Source organism: Abrus precatorius, unplaced genomic scaffold (genome assembly GCF_003935025.1).
Source record: "Abrus precatorius isolate BTA unplaced genomic scaffold, Abrus_2018 Scaffold6, whole genome shotgun sequence".
Lineage (NCBI taxonomy): Eukaryota > Viridiplantae > Streptophyta > Magnoliopsida > Fabales > Fabaceae > Abrus > Abrus precatorius.
The window spans coordinates 88,069-93,495 of record NW_020874406.1 but is presented as its reverse complement, the minus strand read 5'-3'; the positions used below and the strand labels follow the sequence as shown (position 1 = coordinate 93,495).

Genomic DNA, 5,427 nt, shown 5'->3' with positions numbered 1-5,427 from the left:
TTTTGTACTTATGGATGTGAAATACTACTTGTGATTGTATTTGTTCAATGTGTTAGAAATGTGCTGGAGGTGAGACTCTACGTTAATTGTGTGTTTTTGGGTAGTGCAGAGTACTCACCCTTACCTTCATTTTTTAGGTAATCAAGACGATCAGCACTGGACTCAGTGAAGGGATGGATGGACTGCTATAGGACTTAGCTTTTATTTTGAAATTATTGTAACTGAACTAGTCTTGTAGCAGTCATTTGATATTAATTTGTAACCCTTCCCTTATTTTGAAGTATTTTTATAAAAATTGGTTATTCGAATTTATGAAATCCTTATTAAATTGAAAATTAAAATTAAGGTGTTACGTATTGGCTTATAAAACTTCAATATTCTTGCTTTGAATAGTATAGCCCTAATGTTTATTAAGATATCAGTGTAAAAAGAGGATTTTTGAGCATGAAAACTCAATGATATATTTCTAGAAATACCTAGATAAGAAAGTTTATGATTTTTTATATTAATATGAATGTATAGTAAATGTTGGATTATGACTCTGAATAATATGTGTTAGAAGATGCTAAACCTTAGGTTAGATGATTTTATTAAGACCGAGATAATGTGATCTCTAGCAATGCATTTTCAAATTGTACGATTTGGCTAAGTCTGAAAGTATCTGACCTTTGATATATTGTATTGATTTGTATGATGTGGAATTGATTGCACATGATAGAAAGGCTATTGGTGTGTGTGATTATGTGCTATCTTTTATTTTGAAAACATAAGTTGAGAATAAGGTTGTTTGTTTAATGTGATGAATGAAATGAAATATGTTTTAGTGAAAATATATGATTAGATTGATTCTGGGGGTGTTCAACCTTTGGCAAATTGATTGATGATTTAACTATATTTGAATGACATAGTATGGTTAAATTATATTATGATGAGAAAGAAAAAGAATAGAAATTGTACTATTATGAAAAGTGATGAAAGGAAATAGAGATGAATATTAAGAACTATGTAGAAAATGTGTCATGAAAAACTGACTAAATAGTGTATAGATAGTTACAGAGATACACAAGGAGTATAGAATATGGAGATTATTTAGGAATCTAGGAGAAATGTAGGATGGAGAATGGCATTCGCTTATGACTGCATAATCTAAATAGTACGAATACACCACATGGCCTCCTACTCATTTCCTGACTAAACTCCTAATTATATTTTTGTTAAGTGGTCCTCTATTGTATACATTGTTAGATAGGTTTGAAATAAAGTTTCTAGCTGTTACTAGAAACTAGGAGAATTTCTAGTTGTTGCTAGAAATAAGGAAATAAAATCTTGTAGATTTAAATAAGTCTAAATAAAATTTGGTAGATTTAAATAAGTCTTTTAGGAATTAGCTTCCATGTTTTTAGTTGTTTGGTTACTGGAAATCAGCAATGGTATTCTTGTAATTGGGTATAAATATTATGGCTATTGCTCATGAATAAAACATCAGATGCAGGTTTTGAAATCTAAAACACTTACATTTATAACATTCTGGTATCAAGAGCCTCGTTTGGCCTGATATAGCATAGTTGCAGCTAGCTAAGGAGTGATGGCAACTGAAAATACATTTGTGCAACCTTCAATTCCTAAGTTTGATGGTCATTATAATCATTAGACAATGCTGATGGAAAATTTTCTATGTTCCAAAGAGTACTGGAGTTTAGTAGAGACGGGAAGCTTGGCTGCACCTGCAGGAGAGACTTTGATTGAGGCACAACAGCGAAAAATTGAAGATAAAAAACTCAAAGATTTGAAAGCAAAGAATTATCTCTTCAAGCCTTGGATCGTTCTATTCTTGAAACGATTCTTAAGAAAGATATCGCCAAAGACATATGGGATTCTATGAAGAAGAAATACCAAGGCTCAACGTGAGTGAAGCAGGCTTATTTGCAAGCGCTATGGAAGGAATTTGAAGTGCTCCATATGAAAGATGGAGAAACTGTGAATGAATATTTTGCGCGTATGAAAGTCAATGGTAGTTTGCTCAATTGAAGAAGCACAAGATACTACCAGCATGTCAATTGATGAACTGCAGAGTAGTTTGCCGGTGCATGATGATGAATCCATATTTTGACTGATATTTTAGCATAATTCTAACACAAATGATAAGAAAAATATATAAAGAAAGCAGAAAAACTTAGAAAAAGAGAAGGAATTGAATTTTGTTTACATATGTAGTTATTTTAGCAATTGTGAAATTTTTGCTTAGGAATTAAGTTTTTAATCTTGTTTTTGTAGGAATAAATTGAGCAAGGATCATATTCATGGAAGTTTGATGACAAGGAAGAGGAAAGAAGCAAGTCTGGACTCCAAAAACTCAAGAATAAGAAATTGCAGACTGGGCGTGATCACTATTGTCAGTGAAAGTGATCACTTCAGAGCTCAAAGAAGAAGTGAAGCCTGGGCGTTACCACTTTTATCATTAAAAGTGATAGTTCCAGAGAGGCAAAATATCAGGAAAGCTCTGCGTAACCACTATTGTCATCAAAAGTGATCGTTCCAGAGAGTCTTCAACTTGGCGAGCTGCGCGTAGTCACTTTTATCAGAAAAAGATATAACGCGCAACTACCTTGGCTCTGCGTTGTCACTTTTATCATCAAGAGTGATAGTTCCAGAGAGCTCTCAATATCAGAAAAATGCGCGTGGCCACTATTTCTGGGAAAAGTGTTAACGCGCAACCAAAAACTCTCTGCGTAACTACTATTTCTCATAAAAGTGATAACGTGAAAATCTAGGAAATTTTATAAATACCAGAAGCGATCCGGAAAAAAGGGGATTCTGTTCATTTTTAGTTTTTTTAGTTAGTTTCTGGTTAGAGGAAGTGAGAGAGAGGAGTGGGGATTCAGATCTTGGAGCTTCACGAAGAGGAATTGGAGTGGAGCAAGCTTCCATGGCGTTTCTGAGTTTCTTCTTCTCTTCTTCTCTTTCTTTTTCTTCTTCTGCTGCCATGGCTGTGTAATTCGTTCATAGTTAGGGATTGTAGATCTAAAATGAACATGTTGAATTGATTTGGATCTGGATTTCAAGCTTTGGAATAGATTGAGTGATTGATTCTGAACTTCACGTGTGAATTGAATGGAAATTTGATTAACTAAATTCAGAGGAACCTTTGTCAATGGAAATTGAATTTGTTCTTCATATCTGAACCAATCACCGAGATTTTAGTTTTCTTAGGGATAAGGAACTTTGATCTTGCAATCTTTTGGTTTCTTACACTTAAAGCAACATTGAATTGAATTAGATCTAAGGAATTAGAATGGTTTAATTGAATGTTAGGTTCACTGAGTTAAGGAATTAACCTCTGAATAGTATAAAGTGAAACTGATTGTCATTCTTTCCAATTGCTTATTAATTCAGAACTTTATTGATTAAACATTGGAGTTTTGGTGAAGCAATTCCCTAGCTATGGTTTCTCCCTCTGTTATCACATAACTATGTGTTAATTGTCTTGTTTTCTGCAAGTTCATTTTACTTTTAATTGTTCCAGTTTGCTGTTATTAGATGTTACCACTCTCCTTACAATTTCAAAAAAGCTTAAATGGTTATAATTCTATGAAGTGATACTTGAATCTAAATTCCTTGTGGAGACGATATTTGGATCTTAAATTTACTCATCACTTGATGCAATCCTAGTGCACTTGCTAGTGTAGATTGCTAACAAGTTTTTGGCGCCGTTGCCGGGGAATTTTGCATTTCAATATCATTAGTAGTAGAAAAGTAACTAGATTGAGCATTTAATTTGTTGGTTTGCTTTCAAATTGCTTTCTACATAATTTTACTGCACCTTGTGTAATATTCTGCATAATATTTCTGTCTGCTACATAGAATTTTTACATCTTTGTTATCTGCATAATTTCAGTTTTCATTGCTCTTTATAGTTGTAATTGTCATTATGCATATTTGTACATGATTTTACAATTCTGCAACTGCTAGATTTAAGTTTCTATATGCTTTTACTGATAGATTTTGCATGAATTCTGTTGTACATTTCTGAATATCAATTGTGGTCTAATTTTGCTTCAAACTGATTTGTATATGCGTGGTAAAAACATGAATAAATCAATTCTGGTCTTTGATCCTGACATAGACATAACTTTGAGAAGATTGAGAAAAGAGTCTAGAGCAGAAAAAGTCATAGGGAGTGATAGTGAGTTAGAAGCTGTCCATTTTCCAGAATCTCAGAGTAATTCTAGAGTGAAAAGAACATCTACACCCTTGAGACAACCAAATCCAGCAATAGAAATGGCAGACCAGAACAGATTTAGAACATTAGGGGACTAACTTGTAGCTTACTTTTGCTTCATTTTGAATTGTATATGCGTGGCAAAAACAAAAACAAATCAACTCTAGTCTTTGATCCTGACATAGACATAACCTTAAGAAGATTGAGAAAAGAGTCTAGAGCAGAAAAAGCCATAGGGAGTGATAGTGAGTTAGAAGCTGTCCATTCTCCAGAATCTCAGAGTAATCCTAGAGTGAAAAGAACACCTACATCTTTGAGACAACTAAATTCAGAAATAGAGATGGCAGAACAAAATAGAATTAGAACATTAGGGTACTATGCAATTCCTAACATGCAAGGTTTTAACTCTTCTATAATCAGGCCAAATATTCAAGCCAACCATTTTGAGATTAAACCTGCCTTGTTACACTTAGTCCAACAAGATCAGTTTTCTGGTGGAAATTCTGATGATCCTAACTTACATATTTCAAATTTTTTACAGCTGTGTGACACCATAAGAATAAATGGGGTTAGTGAAGAAGCCATCAGACTGAGACTATTTCCTTTTTCCTTGAGAGATAGAGCAAAATGCTGGTTACAAGCTCAACCACAAGGAAGCATTACAACTTGGACAGAACTTGTGAACAGGTTTCTAACCAAGTACTTCCCTCCATCCAAAGCTGCTAAACTGAGAGGAGAAATTACATCCTTTGTTCAGCAAGATGGAGAATCATTGTATGAAGCTTGGGAAAGATACAAAGAATTGCTAAGAAGGTGTCCACATCATTGTATTCCAGATTGGATGCAATTGGAAACTTTTTATAATGGGATAATGCAGTAACAAGAACAATGGTTGATGCTGCTGCTGGAGGTTCATTAAATACAAAGTCCTTGGAAGAAGCTCAGAGGATTATTGACATGATGGCATCTTCAATGTATCAGAATTCAAACTCAAGGAATCAAGGAAGAAACTCTGGTCATGAAGCTAAAGTTCTGGAAACTTTTCTTGCACAAAATCAGCTACAAAATCAAATGTTTTCAGAACAATTAGCTGCCTTAACACAACAAATCAACAATTTGCAAACAGGGAGTATGCCTACCAGTCAGCTAAGTTGTGATTTTTGTGGAGGAAACCATGCAAATGGTGCATGTGAGGCATCCACAAGTGA

At 34.0% G+C, this 5,427-nt stretch overlaps 1 non-coding gene across 1 annotated transcript; it reads right to left on the bottom strand.

Annotated features, from left to right (window-relative positions):
• Positions 1-4,943: 4,943 nt before the first annotated feature.
• Positions 4,944-5,050, bottom strand: LOC113870572. Its single transcript, XR_003505593.1, has one exon. It is a non-coding gene; the product is annotated as a small nucleolar RNA R71 (small nucleolar RNA).
• Between the last annotated feature and the right edge of the window lie 377 nt (positions 5,051-5,427).